The sequence below is a fragment of the Corapipo altera genome, unplaced genomic scaffold, assembly GCF_003945725.1.
Source record: "Corapipo altera isolate COAL_440 unplaced genomic scaffold, ASM394572v1 150, whole genome shotgun sequence".
NCBI lineage: Eukaryota > Metazoa > Chordata > Aves > Passeriformes > Pipridae > Corapipo > Corapipo altera.
The window spans coordinates 58,205-81,110 of NW_020884941.1; the positions used below are offsets into that span (position 1 = coordinate 58,205).

General features: G+C 56.7%; 1 protein-coding gene across 1 annotated transcript in view; it reads left to right on the forward strand.

Annotated features, from left to right (window-relative positions):
* The first annotated feature begins 5,276 nt into the window (after nucleotides 1-5,276).
* The window catches only part of NOS1 (nitric oxide synthase 1), a 72,751-nt gene continuing 55,121 nt past the window's right edge, over nucleotides 5,277-22,906 (forward strand). Inside the window, exon 1 of the mRNA XM_027661591.1 lies at nucleotides 5,277-5,297. The gene's annotated coding sequence lies outside the window, so the exon portion shown is untranslated. The remainder of the gene's footprint in view (nucleotides 5,298-22,906) is intronic.

Genomic DNA, 22,906 nt, shown 5'->3' on the forward strand with positions numbered 1-22,906 from the left:
CCAGGCAGCGCTGCCACCAGTCCCAGCCCAGCGCCGGGGGGGTCTCGGGGAGGGCCGAGCAGCAGAATCTGCATTTAACAATAATTTAACAATAATTCCCACAACGCTGGCGCTGCAGCCGGAGCCAGGACGGGGCTGGGGGGGTCCCGCACCGCTGACCCGGCCCGGACCATCCTGCCCGTGCCGGTGCTGCCCAGGACGGGCTCCAGTCCGGGCTCGCGGCAGAGCCCCACAATGGGATATTGTTCGGAGCTGTGATTTATGTTTCCTCCCCAGGCTCGTCTGGGCTTTCTCAGGAGCTGCTGGAGCACCGGGCTGGTCCTTTCCGGGCGGGCCGGGGTGGGCTGAGCCCCCCGCAGCCCCCCCAGCAGGGACTGGGGGGTCCTGCCTGGGTGAGGGCACGGGCTGAGGGGGGTAAAGCTCCAGCCCTTCGTTAGGGCTTGATTAGCTCATTACGGGCTGTCCTGTGCCCGGCTGGGACAGCCCGAGCCTGCTCCACCACGGATGTCCTGGAGACATCCTGGAAAGCATCCTGGGGGCTGGGGGAGCCCCGGGAAGCCCTGGGCTGCTGCCTGGCCATCCACAGATTAATTGGCCCCTTCTGTCGTGGCCACCCACCCTTTAACAGGATTGTTGCTCTGAGCCAGAGCAGAGCTGATCCCGCTTTGCGGAAAGACCCGGCTCGTTAGCGGGATTAATGCCAGCCAGGGCATGCAAAGTCTCCCGGGGGTTTCCATCCTCTCCTGCCCACCTGCTGGGAAGGGGCTGCCCTGCCCAAAGTCCCCAAGCTCCCGCCGTCCCATTGCTCAGCAGATTCCCTTTTCCTCACCTCTATTTTTACGCTGCCCTCCGGGACAGAAACCCGACCCCCGGGGAGCGCAGACGCGATGTGAGCTCCCGCTTGGCTCCTGGCAGCCCTGGGAAGGAGGAGTGATTCCCAATTCCCAGCTTTTTGCCCTAAACTTCGCGCCCGCAGCCTCCTCCAAAGAGCTGAGCCGTGCCCTGGGCAGCAGCAGGTACAAAATCTGGCTGGAGGCTTTCCCGTGCCCCACAGCTACGGATTTGCTCCTTGTTTTTTTGGGTTGGGGGGCCTTCCTGTGTCGGTGCGGCAGACCCTGAGCGGGGGGGGGGGAGGGGGGGGGGGGGGGGGGGGGGGAAATTGAGGGCATCCCCTCATTGTTGGGTGTGCTGGGAGGTCCCCGTGGTGTGGGGAGGGGTCTGGGATGCTGAAGGTTCCCCTTGGAAGACAACTCCAGCTCAGGGTTTGTGCCTGGGCACCGGGAGGGCTGTGGGATGTGGGGTGGGATTTGGGCAGCCGGCACCGGGAGAGTGGTGCCAGAAGAGAGGTTGTCCAACCTCTCCCACCTCAGAGGTCGTCTGGCACCTTTCCTGGCACGTCGGGGTGCCAGACACCACTGTGGGTCTCTGGAGGGAAACCCTGTGCCCCCCACCCAAGGGACAGCCATGGGGCAGGGATGCTCCGTGGGACCCACTGGCTCCGTGTCCCCATTTCCAGCCGGCGGAGAGAAACATCCCAGAATCCCGGCAGGTACCAGGCACGTGGATGAGCCTTCAGTCTCCTCCTCCCTTCCTGCTTGGCCAGCAGGTCCTGTGGGGAGAGCTCAGGAGCTGGGCAGAGCCTGGCAGCACGTGGTGCCATGTGGGAATGCTTTCTGGGAGCACTGGGATGCTGCAGGGGAGACTGGAAACCATTTTTTCCACTTTTCCCACTTTTTCCAAGCTCCTTCTGCACCAGTCCTACCACGATGATCCCCAGCAGCAGCTCCGGAAGCTCACGGGGAAGGTCTTTTGGAAAACCACCCTTCAGGAATACCTGTTCTTCTCAGGAGGCTTTTTCCCACTGGGATCAGTGTCCCTGGGTTGGGTTTCAGCTATTTTTGGCCCTGTAAATCCGATGGCTGACGATGCTCATGGCTGTGAGCATGTGGCAAAGTCATCCTTGGCACGATGGGTCCTTCCTCCACATGGACAAGCTGCTTTCTCCTTTAGGATTTAATCTATTTTAACTCTTATTTCCAGCTTTCTCCATCCGTCTCCTCTTCCAGCATCCTGGATGGGGCCTGCTCCTTGATCACCCCTTGCATGGAGGGTTTTGCTGCTTGAATTGTCCCATAGCATCCTCCAGTGTGGTGATCAGTCCCCATTTCCTACCTGGAACCCCCAAAACCCAACACATCAGGCTGCTTTCCAATTTTGCATTCCCAGCGCTGCATCCATGCACCGGGAGCAACTCGTGGTGGCATTGGCTCTGCACATCCTGAATCCACAGGGATGTGGGAAGGCTGTGGACTGGGAAGGGGAAGGTTTGGCAGTGGGAATCCCTCTCTCTGTGGCTGGGCAGACACCATCAGTGGTTTTCCCTGGATCCCACCCCTGGGCTCGGCTCCGAGCAAAGGAGGCTTGGCCGCCTGGGGTGCTGGGAGGAAAATGGATTGCCCCGTTCTCCACACTTTCTCCCACACCTTAAAAACAATGCAGCTGGCAGGAGAAGGGCCCCTGGGTGCTGTTCAGCCACCCACACCTCCCAGGGAGCACCGTGGGACTGGGTTCCCAGGGAACAACACCACAGCCACCCCTGGAGCCAGCGGTGAGCGAGACTTGGGTTGTGCTGGGGCTGCTGGGGGTGTGCCAGGGCTGGGGGGGTGTGCCAGAGCTGGGGGGGTGTGCCAGAGCTGGGGGGGTGTGCCAGGGCTGGCACAGGGCTTGGGGGGATGCTGGGAGGGGTGCCTGTTGAGGGTGGGGGAATTTGGGTGCTGAGTGCCCGGGAAGGTGGTGCTCTGCTCCTAAAGGGGCAGAAGAAAACTCCTGGGGAGGATCCAAACACTCTTGTCTGTGGAAATAGGGTGGGGAAGGCAAAGGGTTTGCCTTCAAATATTTGGGAAGGTGATAAAACAGCAGTTGGCCCAGTGGGAGCTGCTGATTGTTCCTGTCTAGCTGCAGCCCCAGGGTATCCATCCCTCCATCCACCCATCCCTCCCTCCATCCCTCCCTCCATCCATCCATTCCTCCATCCATTCCTCCATCCATCCATCCATCCATGCATCCCTCCCTCCCTTCATCCCTCCATCCATTCCTCCCTCCATCCATCCATCCCTCCATCCCTTCATCCCTCCATCCACCCATCCCTCCCTCCATCCCTCCCTCCATCCATCCATCCCTCCATCCCTTCATCCCTCCATCCATTCCTCCCTCCATCCATCCATCCCTCCATCCCTTCATCCCTCCATCCACCCATCCATCCCTCCATCCATCCATCCATCCCTCCATCCCTCCATCCATCCATCCATCCCTCCCTCCCTCCATCCCTCCCTCCATCCATCCATCCCTCCATCCCTCCATCCATCCATCCATCCATCCATCCCTCCATCCCTTCATCCATCCCTTCATCCACCCACCCATCCATCCAGGGCTCCCTCCTGCACTTCTGGACACTGCATCTGTGGTTATAAAAATGGCCTGTCCATCAGTGCACGGCACCTTTTCCAACTGCTGAAACCCTCCTTGTTTCCATGAAGTTGGTGGGGATGGATCCTGGGAATGCAGGGCTGGGGGATGGAAAAGCAGAAATGCTGAACCCAGCAGTGAGGTGGCTGCTCAGAAGTGTTTGCTCGGGGATATTTGTTGGTTAAACAGCCCTGGCACAGACCAGCAGGGACTGATCCTGGCTTTGGAAAAGGAAAATGCTGGATTAAATGGTTCACAGGTGGATCAGAGTGGAGTTTTTTAGGCAGTGAGTGACTGGAGGGCGCTCAGGGTTCCTGCTCTCAGGATGGGGTGGGAAGGGCTCGTGTGAAGCGCAGCAGGGACCTGCTCCAGAGGGGTTGACAGCAACCAGGGAATGATGTGACTTCAAAAACTATTTTTGTTTTATTTTATGGGGTTCCTCGGGCTTGAGCTGAGGCTTCTGGCCAGGAGAGCCACGTCCATGTCGGTGCAATACATGGGTCAAGCTCAGCCCTCCCTGCTTGGGGCTGGAGGGCTCTCACTTGGGGTTAAAGTCTCTTAAATTTAAAGCAGTAAATTGTCTCTGCGGATGTTCAGGGGCTTTGCAGCAGAACCTGGTGCTGAACTGAGGTGCAGCTCATCCTGCTGGATGGGACAGTTGGAGGGGACAGGGACAACAGGGTCCCTGAGGGTGATTTAATCTCAAAGCACTCGTTTAATTAACGCAGCAACCCTTGGATGAATCCTAATTCTCTGTGCACATCTGACTTTGCGGCACATGGGGGCTGAAGTTGTGCCTTTCTGCTCTCCCTCACTTGGTGGCTGGGAAAAATCAATGCAAAACCCTTCAAAATGCCCGGAAAGCCCCGTTATCTCCTGATATCAAACCGGGAAGGTGAAGTTCAAACAACCCCCCACTGCTGCGTCAAGGACGGGAGCTCCTTCCCTGCTCTCCTGGGAGTGGGTTAAGAAACCAACCCCTTCCTTACAGATTTATGTCATTCCTTTGGTTTAGGGCAAAAAAGAGCTTTGTTTGGCCTGGTTGTGGTGTGGAAAGAGCCTTCTCCTTGGGCCTGCACCTCGTTCTGCTTTGGGAACAGCATTTTGCAGAGGGGAAGGCCCTGATCCCCCTTGCCCATGCCCCTGCTGCAGCCTGGTTCTGTTCTCAGTCAGGGGCTGCTGGGCTGGCTCCTGATTTTTTTTTTCCCATTACTTGGGTGTTTTGAACTCAAAACGAAGCTTTCTTTCATCCTCACTCCCCTTCCCAGTCTTCCCAGTCCCACCAGTTGGCCTAAGGGAGACACAGACGCACCAAACACCTGAAAATCAGCTGTAACCTGAAAACCAGGTGTGGAGCAGCATCCACCGGGAGAGATTAAAAGTTACTGAATAACCCAACTCCTTCAGCCACCGGTCGCTCCAGGGAATGTGGCAGTGCCGGTGCCAGGTGCCCAGTGCCCGGCGGGCACTTTGGTCACCCAAAACCACAAAGCAAATCCTCCCCTTCCCCCCCACCATCCCAACCCTTCGGGAGCCCGGGGAGGGGGGATGTCCAGGCTGGGGTGATGAGCAGAGCGAGCCCCGGCAGAGCTGCAGGACGCCGGGCACGGGCTGGGGAGGGGACGAGGGCACTGCTGGGACCCGCTGAGCGTGGATGCCACCGTGGGAAAGCCGGCGGGCACCGCGCAGCCGGCTCAGCTCCGCAGCCCTCCCGCAGCTCCCCCGGCTCCACCGCCGGCAGAGCCCTTTTCCTGCCGCTGCCCACCCAGCGCCTCCTTCCCGGGCTCGGGCAGCCCCCGCTGGCTCCGGACGGCCCCGCAGCCATGGCCTCGGTGTGTGCCTTTTGTTTGCTCTTGCTTTCGGGACCAAAATGCCCGGGGCGGGGGGAGCGGGGCCCCGGCCAAGCGGCATCTGCGGCGGGGGCGAGCGGGGCGCGATGCCCGGTGGCATCTCCGCGGCTCTCTCCGGACACAAGTAAGGCCGGGGGCGGCGGGGGCACCCGTGGGGAGGGGGTTCGGGGGGTGGGGAGGGTGGCTATGAGCAGCCGGCAGGGCGCGGATGGCTTTGGCTCCCACTGAACCGCGAGTTTCAGTTTTCCAGGAGCGCTTTATTCGGGATGGGATGGTGCGGGTCCGCTCCCCCCCGCGCCTCCCTGCTGGCCTCTTAGTCTGGGAATCACAAGGGGATCGCTCGCGGTCTCCAACCCTCCGGCTGCTCCGCTCGTTCCTCTGCTTTAGACACGGGTTTGGGGGCTGGCACTGCCAGCAGCATCCCTTTGGCCCGAGCGGGTCGGCAGCTCCCCCTTTGAAGAGCAGGACCCTTAAAAATCCCTCCCCTGCACAACCCGCCGCACTTTCGGGCCCTTCAAGCTTCTCCTCGGGGCCTTGGGGAGCCACGGAGGATTTTGGCACGTGGGGGGCAGAGGGGCGGCTGTGGGGCCTGGGGAAGGGAGGAAGGAAAGCGTCCAGGAGGGAAGGAAGGGAAGCAGCTTCTGGGGAGGGGAGGCGTGTGTGCTCCTTCCTCCTGCAAGCCCCTCATCCTGCAAACTGCGTCGGCTCGCAGCTGCTCCGGCTTCCTGGGAAGTCCTATTGATGCCAAAGCAATCCTGGAGAAGTGGGGGGTGTGTGGGGGAATGACTAAAGTTATCCGTGGCCGTGTGTGCTGCTGCAGATGCGGGGTCCTTCCCCCCCTTCTCCCTGTTTTTTGGGGAGGGGTTGGGAGCCCGTGATCAAAAGCTGGAGCTGCCGTCCATCTGCTTCTGACAACCTGAGCGCTCGCTGGCAGCTTCTGAATTCAGAGCCTTGAATTCCTCAATAATTAGAGGAGTTTTTTTCTCAAAAAACCCACCCCATCTGGGCTTTTTCGCGATGGGAATGAAAAGCCAAGGTGGGTGTGGGAGGGGGGCAGGTGGATTTTCAGCCTTAGCAACCCAAATCTTGAAATATTACATCAGCACCGAAGAGGTGTAATTAAGTAGGAAACAAATGAGCCCAGCTAATCTGTTTTGCTTGTTTGAGCTTAGCGGAGTGCAGAAAACAAACAGAGGCTGAATGATGAATGAGACTTCTTTTTATTTATTTTTTTTTTAAAGGGTTTCTCTTTCTCTGAGCCCCAAAGGCGGGTTGGGATGTGGGTCAGGAAAGTCGGCCGCTCCCCCCCCCCCCCCCCCCCCCGAGGTCACCCGGACGCAGCAGCCGGGGCCGCGCTCGCCGTTTGCCCCTTTCCTGCTCTAATTGACTGCTCTGCCAAGCCTCGGCTCCCTTGGATGCCTTCCCGGAGGGATAGGGATGGATCTCCACGCCGCTGTTCCCCGTGGCTGGCGGGGAGTCAAAGCCGTGGCCCCGCGGGTCGCCGGGCGAGTGCCCCTTTAACGCAGGCTCTGCCCCCTCGCCCCTCCCTCGCCGCGGCACCAGGAGCTTCCCCAGGTCCTCGGGACGCGAGGTTGTCGCTCGGCACGGGTGTTCCTGCAGAGACCCGATGGTGCTGGTGCACCTTTGGGTGGCAGAAGTGGCCGAACGGCCCCCACGCGGGGACCCCCCCACGCCATCCTTCCCCTCCCTCCTGCTGCCTGCCTGCCACCGACCATCCCACGAGGGACAAGGGGGCACGGCCCTGGCTGGGAAGCCCCTGGCACGGTGGCTTTCACACCCCGAGGGGCTTCAGCAGCCTGAGCGTGTCCCAGCCCGGCCCCAGCTGTGCCTCGGGGAGGGGCAGGGGCTCAGCCGGTGGGATCAGGAGGTCTGGGGGGCTCTCAGCACGTGGGGTCACCCCGGGGTGGTGCCACCATCGTGTCTTTGCTTTTCCGTGCCCACCGTGCCCCAGCTGCTGCCATCCCACCCCGGCACGGGCTGTGTGGTGGGAAGGAGGGAAGGAGGCCTGGCTGGGGTTTATTTTCCCCAGGCACTCAAGTGCTGTCGGGCTCTGGCAGTGCCACGAGGTGCCAGGAGCAGATGGCAGCCATCGGCCGGGCTTTCTCCCAAATCCCTGCGGCTCCTGGCACCGTGCTGGGCAGCGGCTCCTGGTAACCCCCTCGCTCCCACACCGCTCTCTGGGGAAAGAACTGGCGGGTTTTTGGTCTCTTCGTCGAGCATTTTGCGTTTAAACCCCGTCCCCAGCCTGGCGACGAGTTACTTGTTGCTCTCTCTGGTGCGATGCCCGTGCTGGGGATTGGAGGGTGGAAGGGCTTTGTGTTAAAGACAGGTGGGTCTGAGCCACTGCCCATCACTCAGCGTTGACAAAGACCCTGTGTGTCCCCCCTCCTCCTGCCAAGCGTTCCAGAAATGGTTTTAAATCCACAGGAAACGGGCAATTGCTTGGCCCCAGGGAGGGCAGGTGACAGTGTGCCGTGGGGAGGAGCTGGGTGGGAAGGGGGGCTCTGGGGGGCTGTCAGCGCGTGGGGGCACCCCGGGAGGGTGAGCCTGGCCACCGCCGTGCTGCTGCTGAGGTCCCCCCTGACCCTGGGAACAGCGGCACCCCAAAATCACACGGCAGAGGGGATGCTCCCGGGGAGCCCCGAAATGTTGCACGGCAGAGGTGACGCTCCCCACGTGCTGCTGCTGGTGCCTGTCCCGCTCAGCATCCCCCCAAAAACCACCCCGGTGCTTCCTTTGCACCCCCTCTCTTGCTCCTGCTGTTTGAAGCCTCCTCCATGGGGTTGTGTCCCCAGCAGCACCCCTCTTTTCAACAGGAGGACACCGAGCCCCCCGCACACATCTGGCTCCCCCTCCCCGCCCCTCAACCCTCCCCCGAGCTCCCCTCTGCCCTCCCTCCCCCTCCCATCTCCCCAGCGCTCCTCCTGCCCCCCGGAGGGGCCGGGAAATTGGGAGGCGGCCAAAATGAAACAAGTTTTCCCCTTCCCTCCTGGGTGACAATTTCAGCGCCGCGGGAGCTCGGTGGCCACCAGCCACATCTCCTGAATCCACAGCGGCCCCGCAGCCCCCCCCCCCGAGGGCAGCAGCAGCCCCCGCCTCCCGCCAGAAGCAGCGCCGGCACTCGCCGTGTCATTGTTATTACGATGGTTTTAAATTCTGCCTTTTCTCCGCGAGGAGAAGGCCGGAGCTATTTATTCTCAGGCACCGCAGTCGCTGGTTTCAGTCTCTCTCCAAGTAATAAGAGCATCTCTGGAAGAGAAAATTGAGCAACTCGGTGGCAGGCGGTGTCTTCCTCGCCGAGCGAGGCTGTTTATCCTCCTCGTTTGGTTTCAGAGGAATAAATTTGCCAGACAACAGCGATATTACCCTCGTCTCAAAGACTTTATCAATTTGCAGTTGTCTCTCTTCGATGATGGTTTTTTATTGAACTGTCTGAGATGATTTCCAAAGAGAGGACTGCAATTTAAACTATTAAGTAATTTGGGAGAGCAATTAGTGTTAATCTGGAAACTCCCTGTGTTGCTCCCGAATAAATCACCCTCTCCGTGAGAGCGGTGCTGAAACAGCCTCGGCTGATTTATGGGGAAAGGGGGGGATTTCGACCAGGAAAACAACAAGGAGCGAGTTTCTTGCCTGGCAAACTTTAATGCTGTGGTTCAGAGGGTGTCAGGGGCTCATGGGAGTTGGGTTTTCCTCCTGGGGTCTCCCAGCAGGGTGGGGTGTCCCTCTGTGTATCCACATCTCCAAAAGGCTTCTCCACTGGGGTGATCCCTGGAGAGATTTGGTTCGACCCAGCACTGGGGTTTTGGTTCTGGAAATGGAGGAGGGATGCTAGGGATGGGGAGCAGGGGGATGAGGGACGGCAGAGGAGATCCCTCTTCCTCCTTTGCTGTGTGATTCCATGGGGTAGGAGCTGCCTGGAGCACCACAGTGCAAGTCTGGTGCCAGAAACACTGTGTGCTCCCATGAGCTGGGGCACGTGGAGCTCTTCCTCCTCTGTCTCGTTCTCTGTTGGCTTCTGCTCAAAACCAGCCCCCAAAACTGTGTGTGAGGTCTCCAAACCTCTCCAGACTGTAGGAGCATCCTCTGTTCTCTGCCTTTCACCCTGCCTCCTCTGCCTGCACCACGGGCTGCCTCACCCAAGGCAGGGCCAGAGGTGGGTGCCCAGAGAGCTCCAGGGGTGACAATCCCGTGTGTTTCACCACCTTCAGGGGGAACATCTTTTGCTCCCCCAACAGCAAGTCAGACCGTCTGATGTTCCACCTTGTGCCATCACATCTCATCCTCTGGTGACCTCCCCCTGTCTCCTCCCCAGCTTCCACTCTGGTGCTTGCAGACATGTCTCTTCTCCCCCTCCTCTTCCCTTCTCCCCCTGCTCTTCCCTGGGGAGAAGGAGCCCAGCTCCTCCCCCTGTGCACTCTGTGCTCCTGCCTCTTGCTCAGGGGGGTCTCCACTGGGCTCCTCCAGCGTGTCCCTGTCTGTCTGATCCCGTGGAGCCCAGACCTGGACACCACCCAGCCCTGCAAGAGGCAAACAGAGGGGAATGACAGCCCAGGGAAGCAGCTGGATTTGGCCAAGCTGAACTCTGGTTGTCCTTGTCCTCCAGCATCTCCAGATCCTTTCTCCAAAGAAAGCTGCTTCACAGCTCTTTGGACCCAGCCTGTCCTGTCCTTTGGGGTTATCCCAAAGAACAGGACAGGTTCTGTTTGGTGTTTGCCTCTGAATTCCCTGGGCTCCCGTTGGGCTCTGTTGTCATCTGCTCCTCCCTCCCTGGTGTCCTCTGGGAATGAGCTGAGGGTGCAGCCTCAGTTCAGCTGGTTATCCACCACTTGGCCACCAGGACAGGACACGGGGGGATGGTTTTAAGCAGGAACAGGATTGATTTAGGTTGGATATAAGGAAGAAATTTTTTACAGTGAGGGTGGTGAGGCCCTGGCACAGGTTGCCCAGAGAAGCTGTGGCTGCCCCTGGATCCCTGGAAGTGTCCAAGGCCAGGTTGAACAGGGCTTGGAGCAACCTGGGCTGGTGGAAGGTGTCCCTGCCCATGGCAGGGGGTTGGATTAGTTGATCTTAAAAGGTCCCTTCCAACCCAAACCATTCTATGATTTTATTCTATGACACTACAGAAAACTCTGGCAAAGGCCCTGCTGAAGTGAAGTTCCCCAGCTTGCACTGCTCCTCCTGGATCCACAGAGCCAATCCTCCCTCCCTGGCAGTGAGCAGGTCCATTGGCCCTGATTTACAGCTGAGAAATCCCTGCTGGCAGTTCCCAGTGTCTCTCCCCTCCATCATGGCTGGAAACAGCATCCAGGAGGATTTGCTCCATCACCTTCTCAGGGGAGCTGAGCTGCCTGTGCTTCCCTGGCTCATCCTTGCTGGAGGATGGGTGACATCTGCCTTTTCCCTGTGCTCAGGAGCTCTCCTGCTCCCCACCATCCTCCAGAGACAGAAGCAGTTCAGGTGAGGGAGGAAGAAGGGTGAAGGCAGCTCCAGCAGAGCCGTCCCAGCCCTGCTCTCCCTCTCCTTTCCTCTCTCCTCAAGGTCATCCCAGGGAAGTTATTTCTGTTTGCAGGGATCATGACAGCACCTTGTGAGCAGCAGCCCGGAGAGCCTCCCCCTCTCCAGACAGTTGCTTCTGTTTGGAGTTATTGCTTTTTCCAAGTGGCTGCCGGTTCCCCGCTCCAATCCCTCCGTAATCCACTAAGGGACCTCACATCTCCCTTTCTTTCTCCTTTTTTTTTCTCTTTCTAAAACAATTAGCTTGGCTCAAAACCCTCTGCAATACGTCAATTAATACGAGCTGCGGCAGTAAATTAAAGGGAAACAGGAACAACTATGCTGGGATTAGGTCACTGAAACTATAAACTTTGGAACAAATCAGATTTCCTTGGGAAGGGAAATGGACAGCGGGGATATGTCAAGTCGTGAGATGAGACAGGCTCGGAGCAACTTTCCAGAGTCTCCTGACTTGGTTGCTGGATGCCAGAACTTCTTTCCCAAGGGGAAGTTTTGGGTTGCCAGAGCCCTGTTGCTGCTGATAAATGCTTGGATGGCCAAACAAACAAACAAGAAGAGAGAGAAACTGGAAAAGAGGGGGGTGGGGGGGGGGGGGGGGGGGGAGCTGTGAGGCAGTTTTGGGCAGCGGGTGGTTTGTGGTTGTATCCAGACTTGCTGCCAGTGAGGTCAAGCCCTGTATCCCCTTCCCTGGGTGGTTGATGCTCTCGGATGTTGTACCTGGCCCTGCTAAAAGGTCAGATCTGTTCACTCCCAGCTCACCCAGTGACGTTCCCAGTCTGCCAAGTGGTGGCAGAGAGCAGTGCTGGAAAGGAGACGGTGCTCGGGGAGCCCTAAGGAAAGCAGGGCACTGCCACCTCTGTGCCAGCTCAGTCTGCAGGCAAAAGGGGATAAAAAAACCCTCCCAAAAGCCGAGGTGAGTGGTACAACAGCGATTTCTGCACTGAGGGAGTGAGACCATCCTGGCCCTGCTGCTCTGGCAGAGCTCAGACACCCCCTTTTCCAGGAGAGGTCGTCTGTCCTCCCCCACTCCACGGAGGATCCACGTGTGTTCCTGGTCTCTGAGGCTGGTGGAAGGCCTGGAACAGGGGTTTGCCCCCTCCTGGGGTGCTCTCCCCAGCAGGATAATTACAACCCACGTGTTCTCATTAGCTCCACAAACACCTCATCCCTTCTGGCCTCTCGCTCAGCCCTCGGCCCCGGGTGAGACGCCGCAAACGGAATTAAATGCTGTGCTCAGGAGCAAAGCTTTCTCTCCTCTCATCATCTCTACCTCATCCCTGCCTCCTCCCTCCCCACAGCCTTCACCCCGGGCTGTGTGCTGCCAAACCCAGGAGGTCCTCAACACTTTTTTTGGGAAGGTCCCTCTCTCGACCCGCTCGCACAAACCCCGCTCGCTGCCGCCCTGCGAGCGCTGACCCGGCGCTTAACCCCGGCCCACGGAGAGGTGTGAAGGCCACCACAGCCCTGCACCTCCACACAAAAGGCTTCCTAATGATGGAAACCCCTGCTGGTGGGGCTGGGACAGCGTGGGAGCCACGGGGATAGGGATTCAGGGCTCTGCCTTCGGAAAAACAACCCATTATTTCCTTATTTCCTCCAGCACCGATGATGTTTCTCAGCCACCTCAACCCGTTCAGAGTATCAAAGGTGAGAGCCAACATTCCAGGCTCCTGGTGCTGTCAGAGAGGAGAGGCAGCTCTGGAGGTGGGGCTGTGGTGGGCTCCAAGCCCTCTCAGGGCTCCAACCCCTCGTGGTGTCCGTGGGGGCTGGGGGACCTGGAGCTCCGCAGGGCTGCACCCCAGGGGTGATGCAAGTTCTGCTGCAGGGTTGGACATGACATTCCCCGCCTGCTGCACCTGAACCAGCACCCAGGTGCTCCTTGGAGCTGGTTGAGGCTCCTCCTGACATCAATCTTGGAGTCTGCATGACCGTGAAGCATCACATTGCCCGGTGACACAATTCCTGGGGTCAGCTCTCTCTTGCCAAAAGGACAGTGTGGGCTCTGCCACGGGGTGCCAAGAGGATTGGGGGTAAAATCAGAGAAAACTGGGAAGTTATATTCACGTTCTAATGGCACAGAAATCACCAGGGGGGAAATGCAGTTGCTGCTCCCTGGCTGGAACGTGGCCGGCATCCCCCACAGAGGAATTCCAGGATGATTCCCCACACGCCCAGTCTGCAGCCTTGGGCACGTTGTTATGGGGGATGAAGTGGAGGGCGGTCAAGTGGAGCGGCCAAGGATTTCTGAAAGGATCCTAAAAGGATTTCTGTTGAATTCCTCTGATTTTCTGCTGAAATCCTTTTCGGGAGCAGAACCTGATGGCACCTCGTAGCTGATAAACCTCCTGGCAGGTTTATCTCTGATAAACCAAAGGAGAGGGGAGGAGATGTCTTGCTGCTGAGCCCACAGCTGTGGTGAAATCGCTCTCCTTGGATGACTTTGGTTCGTTATAATCGAATTGTGACATCAACACACACCTCCGCCCCCGAGCTCCCTGCCCCCAGAGGGTGAGCACCCCAAGGTGTGACCCCTGCTCTGTATTTTAGTGACTGTCACCCTCAGTGACCAAGGTCTGTCTGTCTGGAGTCAGGCCTGAACATACAGAATAAAAGTAAGTTAAGAAAGGGCAGAAGTTTGGAAAGACTCCTCTGGGCCATTCACTTAAGAGTTAGACTCGGTGTCCTTGTGGGTCCCTCCCAAATCCAAATATTCTGTGCAAGCTGTGGAATAACTCCTGGGATCAGCTGACAGGCTGAACCTGCCTCACCCCCCTCGTGATGCCCGGTGGGTAAGCCCCAGAATTCTGAATTATTGCCTTGAGCTCATTTTTTGGGGGGATTAGAGCTCGTCTCTTTATCACTTTGGGTGTGTTTGTGCAGTCAGATCCTGTCACTGTCAGTCCTTGAACCTCACTCAACCTGTCCCAATTTCCTATTAGGCCGTGTATCAATCAGGAGTGTTGCTCCTTAACCTGTCACTGTGAGTCCTTCAAGGGCAGTGGGAGCAGGGAATATATGGAATAAAAGTGTGGAGAGCAGGGAGAGGGTCTCTGTGCAGCTGTTGGAGCGTCCCTGAACACGTTAGTGTGACCACCCTCTGATCCAGCAGCTGCTCCAGGGAGAGCCCCCGTGATGGGACACCCACAGGCTGGGTGGGCACGAGGGGCTCGGCTCTCCTGGGGCACTGACAGACCCCCCAGACACAGAGGGGTGAGGGAATCCCCCCCAAACACAGAGGGGTGAGGGAATCCCCCCCAAACACAGAGGGGTGAGGGAATGCCCCCCAAACACAGAGGGGTGAGGGAATCCCCCCAAACACAGAGGGGTGAGGGAATCCCCCCTTCCTTGGGACAGAAAACCAGGGTAGTGGGAGGCTCCCTGGAAAGAGGTGGGATGGGATAAGGAGAGTAGAAGTGTGATGGGATAGGGATGGATAGAGATGGGGTGGGATAGGGATGGATAGAGGTGTGATGGGATAGGGATGGATAGAGGTGTGATGGGATAGGGATGAGTAGAGGTGGGAAGGGATAAGGATGAGTAAAGGTGTGATGGGATAGGGATGAGTAGAAGTGTGATGGGATAAAGATGAGTGGAGGTGTGATGGGATAGGGATGGATAGAGGTGTGATGGGATAAGGAGAGTAGAGGTGGGATGGGATAGGGATGGATAGAGATGGGATGGGATGGGGATGAGTAGAGGTGTGATGGGATAAGGAGAGTAGGGGTGTGATGGGATAGGGATGAGTAGGGGTGTGATGGAGTAAGGATGAGTAAGGGTGTGTTGGGATGGGGATGAGCAGAGATGGGATGGGATAAGGTTGAGTGGAGGTGTGATGGAGTAAGGTGTGTGACGACACCACTTGGCAAACTCGTTCAAACAGTTTTCCTCCTTCCTGCTGTTGGTTAAACCAAAGCTGTGCTGCCTCTCCCTGCTCCAAGGGAGGCAAACCAGGCAAATTCTGCTCATGCTTTGAGCTCCTTCTTTCCCAGGTGACACCTGGGGGGAGCTGCTGAGACACTTCCCACCATCTACACCAGTTGTTGGAGGGAGGATATTTTTCAGCACTCCTGCTGCTGCCTCCCTGCCCAGGGCCAGGCTGCTGTGCCAAGCCCTCAGCCAGCTCCAGGCTGTTGGAAGGGCTGGATTTGCCACCCTCAGCCTGATGGCTCTGCTGGTGGGCACAGCATTTGTGTTCCCTCCATGTGTGAACCGTTGTGGTCATGAAATGGTGGCGAGAGGCAGATGTTCACCCCTCTGAAACCAAGGAGGTGGTGCCACATGTGCTACCCCCAATTTATTGCCCTTTCACCACCTCTCCCTGGTATTGGGAAGGGGACGGGGATGGGAGAAGCAAAGAGATTTCAGCAGCACTGAAGGCAAAACCTGGCCTTGGCTGTTCTGGTGGCCCTGTACAATTTGGATTTTTTTCTTCACCTTCTCTTCTGGATCGTATTTTCCTGTCCTTTTGGCAAGAGAGAGCTGATCCCAGGAATTGTGTCACTGGGCAGTGTGATGCCAACCAAACACCTCCATGGTCATGCAGACTCCAAGATTGATGTCAGGAGGAGCCTCAACGAGCTCCAAGGAGCACCTGGGTGCTGGCTCAGGTGCAGCAGGCAGGGAATGTCATGTCCAACCCTGCAGCAGAACTTGCATCACTCCAGTGTCTTCCTTGTGTTTCCCACATTAGTATCCCCAGCCCCCTCATGGGAACCAACCTGCAGTGTTGGGTGAGAATGGGCAGGTTGGAAGAGGCCAAGAGAGCCAGGCAAAGTGGGATTTGTATCTGGACAGCCTGGGATAACCTCTGGGATAACCTGTCCCAACCTCAGCTGGCGGCGCCCACATTCACACCCGCAAAGCCACCTTGGGCTCCCCTCCATCTTCCCTTCTCTGCATCCACCTCAGCCGTGGGTTTCTGTGGCTGCTCGTGGTTTTCTGGGGTCCCTGAGCCTGTCTGGGGAGTGGAGATGCCTGCAGGGAGATCGGGAGGTTCAGACACTGGCTAATCCTGTTAGGAAGCCAGTGGTTATTGCAGGGCTTCCAGTGGGACCTGCTAAATGAACCATAATTCTGTAATGAGATTTCCTTTTCCCGGCCAGACTAAATGTTCTTGGCCACTGGGAATAAGAGGCTGGGGGGAGTGGGGGGAGAAGGGGGAGAGGAAGAAAAAACCAAAGAGAGAGCAAGAAAAAGGAGTGGGGGAGCCTTTCTCAGGTTCCATCTCTGGATGGAGGTTTGAAGGACTCTGGTTCATCCTGTGCCCCACAAAGGCAGCTCAGGCTGCCCTGTCCTCCCCTGGGGGGGGGGGGGGCTGACAGGACCCTGAGAGCAAGAAAAACACCTCTGAGGTTGTGTTATCACTCCCAAATCCAGAGAAGGCGAGGGAGAGACTTCCTTACAAACCGGCAGGGAAGGGGAACCAGGCTGTGAGGGGGAAACGCGCTCCGGAGAGGCGGCGGTTTCTTGGTGGGAGAGTGGAATGACACCAAGGTGTGTTTTACTCTGCCTTCAAGCTGCAGCAGGGAAGAGCAGCAGCCTCCTGGGGTGTGACTACGGGCAGTGTGAGGGCTGGGGGGGGTCAGCACTGATCCTGTCCTGGCTCATCAGTGGGACGCCTTGGCCACCGTGGCCCTGGGCTGGGGTGAGGTCAGGGCAGAGGAGAACGGGACCAATGACCTGTGCAGGCTGTGGGGTTTGGGTGCAAACCCATGGCAGGGGCTGGATTAGCTCAAAGAGCAGCAGCCCCTCAGAGCTCATCCCATCCCAACCCCTGCCTTGGGCAGGGACACCTCCCACCAGCCCAGGCTGCTCCAAACTGACCTTGGACACTTGCAGGGATGGGGCATCCTGTGGGAAACCCATTCCAGCTCCTCACCAGCCTGACAGGGAGGAATTTCTTCCATTAGGAAGAAATCTAAACCAGCTCATCTAAACCAGCCCATGGAATCATGGAATGGTTTGGGTTGGGAGGGACCTTAAAAATGATCTTATTCTACCCCCTGCCCTGGGCAGGGACAGCTTCCACCAGCCCAGGTTGCTCCAAGCCCTGTCCAACCTGGCCTGGGACACTTCCAGGGATCCAGGGGCAGCCACAGCTTCTCTGGGCAACCTGTGCCAGGGGCTCACCACGCTCCTAGGTAGGAATTCCTTCCCAATACCCCATCTGTCCCTGCCCTCTGGCAGTGGGAAGCCATTCCCTGTGTCCTGTCCCTCCATCCCTTGTCCCCAGTCCCTCTCCAGCTCTCCAGGAGCCCGTTTAGGCCCTGCAAGGGGCTCTCAGCTCTCCCTGGAGCCTTCTCTTGTCCAGGGGAACCCCCCCAGCTCTCCCAGCCTGGCTCCAGAGCAGAGGGGCTCCAGCCCTGGCAGCATCTCCGTGGAGCCTCTGCTGATGCCACATCCCTCCCTTCCTCCTCCAGCAGCTTGCAGGTGTCCCCAAACTTCCCAAATCGGCCTCATTTCACCCAGGGATGAGGAGCCAGCCCCCTGGGGAGTGCTGGGCTCTCTTTTGGGGAGCAGTTTGGGGCTGGGAACTCTGATGCAGCTCAAGGAGCAGGGAAGGATCCTCCTGCTGTGCCTCGGGGTTTTGCAGCAGCTCTTTTGTTACTCGATCTTGATCCTGCTTGGGGTTTGTTCCTTTTTTCCCGGTCTTTCTTTGGGAGTTCCTGACTCCAATTTATTTCTGTCTCAGTGGCAAACAGAATCATTTAGTTTGCCAGGTCCCGGGCTGGGCTCCTCTGGCTGTTGCTGGTGCATTGGGGTGAGAATTTTCCAGCCTTCCCCTTCCCCTCAAGGAATTCCTGATGGTCCTTTAACCTCGCAGGGAAAACCCTGAGCCCATCCAGAGGGCAGGTGAAGAAAAAAGAAAAGTGCTTCTATATTTTTAATGTTTCCCTCTGAAATTTGGCCCCGGGGTGCTGCAAACCCATTGTGACCAACCTTGGGCCTTTCCATGCCTCAGTTTCCCGTTTTTAAAACAGGAACTGGGGAGGAGGGTGGTTATTTTCCAGTGTTTCACGGGGCAGTGCTTCACTGGTCCAAGGTGGCCTGTTTATTTGTTGGGCTGTTTTTCCTGTTTACTGTGTTTTTAGCCTCAAACCTCTCCCTCGAGCTGCACGGCTGGGTACCCCCCGCTCTCCTAACTCTCAGAGAGCCTTTTTTTCCAGCCCATCAGCTGCTCCTGCAGCAAAACACCCTCAAAATGAGGATGGGAAAATAACATTGCTAAAAATGAAATAAAATAAAAACAAAACAAACAAAAAAAAAACCCCGGGCTGTTTTGGATGCCAGCTCTCCTGGTATACCCTGGGCACCTCTTCCTCCCTGCTGGCTGGACCATCCCATGCTGCTCTCAGAGGGGCAGAAAGCCCTGAGGGGCTGGTGGTGCTGGGTCTGTCCAGCATGGGGGTAAATCCTGGGGGTCTCCAGCCTCCTGGGTGGGCTCTGCCCCAGGATTTAGTGGTGGGCTGAGGGGGGATTCAGCTCATCTGCTGCAGCAGTGGCTGCCCTGGCTGGGGGCACTGATGGAGGACTCGGGGGGGTGCAGCCACAACCAAGTTTCCCTTTCCAACAGGGTCCCACTGGCAGCCAAGGGACTGTCCCCTGTGCTGAGGTGGCCACTGAAGGAGCCTGAGGGTGATGGCAGTGCTGCTCCCCCTGCTCTGGGGGACAGTGGGGCCCATCACCCCCAGAGCTTTAAGGTCCCTTCCCACCCAAACCATTCCATGACCCTGTGATGATCCCAGCTTCTTCTTCCTGGACGGAGCAGCAAAGCTCACCCAGGTGGATGTGGAGGGACACAGCCATGACCCCCCAGCCAGCAGAACGATTCCCCAGCTCCACACGAGGCATTAGGAGAGACCAGGATACCCACAGGCTCGTTGGGCAAAGCCTGGACAAGCCCAGCCTTGGCTGTGGGCAGGACCTGGCTCAGGTGTTCCTGTCACCACGATGGGCTCAATCCTCACTGAGCTGAGCCCTCTCCCGAGGGGGAAGGGTGTTAGGAGGCAGCAGGGAAAGCAGGAGCCTGGAAATCAAAACAGGTGGGGCCCCTCCAGTGTTTTCCTGGCACGGAGAGACAGGATATCCCAGGATTTCACCACCTCCCACTGCAAACTGGGCAGGATCCCAGGTCTGAGTGGGGGGGACTGGGAAGGTCTGTGTGTGCCCATCGTGGAATCACAGACTGGTTTGGGTGGCAAGGGACCTTAAAGCTCACCCAGTGCCACCCCCTGCCATGGGCAGGGACACCTCCCACTAGCCCAGGTTGCTCCAAGTTTATCCAACCCGGCCTTGGACACTTCCAGGGATGGGACATCAGGAAACCTCTCCTTGCCTGGGACTTATCCATGACTGGATGAGCTGCACACCGAGGGAAAGATATTTTTTTGCAACTGGTTTGGGGTTTGTGGGCAGCCAAACCTCCTTGGTGGAGTTACCACCACCCACCAGAGATGTCAAGGGGTGGAAACCCTCCAATTTTTAACACTGAGAGGTGGAAACCCTCCAATTTTTAATATGAAGAGGTAGAAACCCTCCAGCTTTTAATATGAAGAGGTGGAAACCCTCTGGTTTTTAAGCACAGGCACAACTTCCCTCCTCTGGCAGCACCAAACCATCAGAAGGTTCTGAGGGGTGTTTTCTTTTTGGGGATACCTTTGGGAGCAGGGTTTGTCCAGCTCGGCTCTGGTTTCTCCATCTGCCTCTTCTTAAATCCAGCTGAATTTAATGGTAGGGCTGAGATCTGAACAATAGGATGTTTTTGTGAGAACTGTGCACTGGGGTGAGAATTTTCCAGCCCCATTTTTGTTATGAAAATGGGTCCCGGGGGCTGAAAAGTGTGGGATACCAAGGAGGGGGACGAGATTTGGGCTGAAACCCACGTGGCACCACTGATCTCCCAAGGAAAAAACATCAGGGATACTTCTGACCACAGGCAGAGAACCTTTGGAAGCGAGTGAATCACCGAGCCGTGTCTGGAGGTAGCCAAAAAGCTGTATATTGATTTTTTTATTGTTATTTTATTTTTTAAAGCTGTGAACTCGGGGCCTGGGCTGACTCCAACCTGCTGCCAGGGCTCGGTGCCGGGGTGCTGAGCTCTCCTGGCCACGCTGGTTGTTCAAGCAGCTCGAAGCAAAGCGCTCAGGGGAAGGGGTTTGCTCAGAAAAAGCTGTTAAATACCTTTAAATGACAGCAGTGCTTCAACATCCCATTAAAGTCGTGCCAGAAATAAATCTGAATTCCTGGCGCAGCTTCTGCAAACTTCTGCTCGGTTGGTGGGAAGGCTGAACGCCGCCTTTCTGTTTGGTTTGGGAGAGAGAAGATGGAAAAAACCCCATCTCTCTGTCTCTGGAGTTGTTGTTTGTCTCCCTTTTTTTTTTTTGTTTGGGCTGGGAATGATCCACGGCTGCTCCTTGGCTGTGGCTGAACGGTGCTGATTCCAGGGTGGGAAACCAACACCTTTGGTCCCTCCACACTTGAACATCACTCAGGGCTTCTTTATTATTATTATTATTATTATTATTATTATTATTATTATTATTAATTTTACTGGGGCTGTGAGTGATTTGGGTCTTGGATTAACCTTCTGTGTTTCCACCTTCCCGTTGGGCTTTGCTGCTCTGTCCAGGAAGAAGGTGGGATCATCACAGAGTCATGGAATGGTTTGGGTGGGAAGGGACCTTAAAGCTCATCCTTTTCCACCCCCTGCCATGAGCAGGGACACCTTCCACCAGCCCAGGTTTCTCCAGCTTGGCCTTGGACACTTCCAGGGATCCAGGGGCAGCCACAGCTTCTCTGGGCAACCTGTGCCAGGGCCTTCCCAGCCAGGAATTCCTTCCCAATATCCCATCTAACCCTGCCCTCAGGGTTGATGTGTTGGAGGGGCTCTATCCCGAATTCTCTGCTTCATTTCAGGGGTCTGGGGGGAGCAGGGATGCTGGAGCCTCCCCTCCTCCCGCTCACCCTGTGGGGCAGCACAGGAGGGGTTTTGCCGGTGGGGAGCAGGTTATTTTTGGCTTTTTTTTTTTTTTTTTCTTCTTGCTCCTCTTTAGAAATTAAGGACTCGACAGCAGCTGTTCCTCTGCTTTTGGGTTTGCTTTGTGTCGGTTTTTGCAATGAATGCTTTGCAGATTTGGCTTATCAGGCTCGTCAGGCTGCTCCCAGCCCGCCACTCTCCTCCCCGGCCCTATTTACCCAGAGCCCTGGCTGACGCAGGGCCCTTTCCTGTGTTTGTCACCACCCACCCCAAGGTCCTCCGGTGATAACTTTTCACTTAAGATTAAGGATTTGGGTCTTTTCAAAAGAGTCTTTAACCTGCAGCCCTCTGAAATGTGTCACTGCATAGAAAAAACAAATTTAAACCTTTAAACATGCTGCTTAAGGTCGACACAGAAGTGGCTTTTCTGCTTTGTAATTACGCCCATAAGCGACCTAAAGGTGAAAAGGTGCTGCTTGGGGGCCTGATCCCACCAGAAAGGCTTGAAACAGGGACTCAGATGGTACAAAATCCCGAGGACTGGCTGGTTTTAGCTGGCTTTAATGATCTCGATTCTGCTGATTCCACTGGAGTCGTGTAGCTCTGCTGCTGCTGCGAAGCATCTGCCCCCAAACTTCCAGCTGCCGGTGGATGGCTCAGACACTTGTGCTTCAAAACAGCGTTTGCATCTGAATAACCCAGAAGGGACTCGAACCCCTTTCAGGCTGTGCAGGGAGGTCTTAAAGCAGGAGGGTTGTTTTTTTTTAATCTGTCTAAATTAGACCCCGGATTTACAAGAAGCCCTTGAACCCCGGGGCGTTTGTCAGCCCTCCGACGTGTCCTTAAAATGATAATGAAAGCGATTTTGGCTTTGATGGAAAGGTGGTAGGGCTGGGGCTGGAGGAAACATGCTGTTGTGACTTTTAAAGGTGGGAGGGGGTTCATATTTTGAAGTCCAAGAAGAAAGAAATGCAAGGGAAGACAGACAGGTACTTCTCTGCCCTGTAACAGCGATGAAGCATTAATTCATCCCCCTGGAATTTCTTGTTTGTGTGCTCCCATAATTTCATTTCTTTGGTGTCTGTATGAAGCTCGAGATAGTTGAATGCCAGGAGCCAAATACTCCTCGACTAATATCTTTTTATTAGATTTCGTGTGTGTGTGTGTGTGCCCACGTGTGAGAGAGAGAGATCACCCTTCATAACCCACTCGGTGCCCTGGGAGGCTGAGCCACGCTCCGAAGGAATCTTCCCAGCAGCACATTCCCAACTCTGACCCCCGCTGCAGGGAGTTTTAGGACCTGTGTGCAGCTTTTGGTGGGGTTTACAGGTGTCTTGTGGGATGTTGGTGCTGGTGCTGGAAGCCTTCAGGGGTTGTTACAGCTTGGGAAAGTGGGGAGCAAAGTGTTTCCCACCCCCCAAAAAAAAAAATGTCATAGGGCTGGTGGAGCTGGGAGGTGGCACAGGGATGTTTCTAAAAGGGAGCTGCCTCGGCCACCTGCTCCCAGGTCTGAAGGGCAGCCTGGATTTGGTAAAACCCAGTCTTTGCCCCATTAAAAAAGGCAGTTTGGATTTGAGCAACGCCCATCCTTTGCCCCGGGCACCTGCGGAGGGGAGGATGCCAAAGAATCCCCTGAATCTTCGGTGTGGGTGTGCTCAGGGGGGATTCTGGATGGGTCACACCTGATCAGGGGTCACCTGATTCTGCAGGTCATACCTGTGGGCTCAACACAGGTATTTAGGGTTGTTGGTTTTGTTTTTTTTTTTGGATGGGCATTTTTTGAGGGGCGTTTTTTTGCATGGCCACAGCAAACCCTTCGCCAGCCCAGCGGAGAGGGCAGAGCTCCGGCTTGGCCGGGACTTCCCGGGCCCTCCTGAGCCGCGTTCGGGGCGAGGAGAAGAGCGAAGGCTCACTGCCACCTCTAGGCAAGCACCAGCATCGGCGCCCGCTCTAAACTAGAGCACAGACAGACAATCCTGGGATTTGTCCCAAATCGCCGCAGTCTCTGTGCCAGACCCCGCTATCAGCTGGTGTGTGTGTGTGTGTGTGTGTGTGTGTGTGTGTGTGTGTGTGTGTG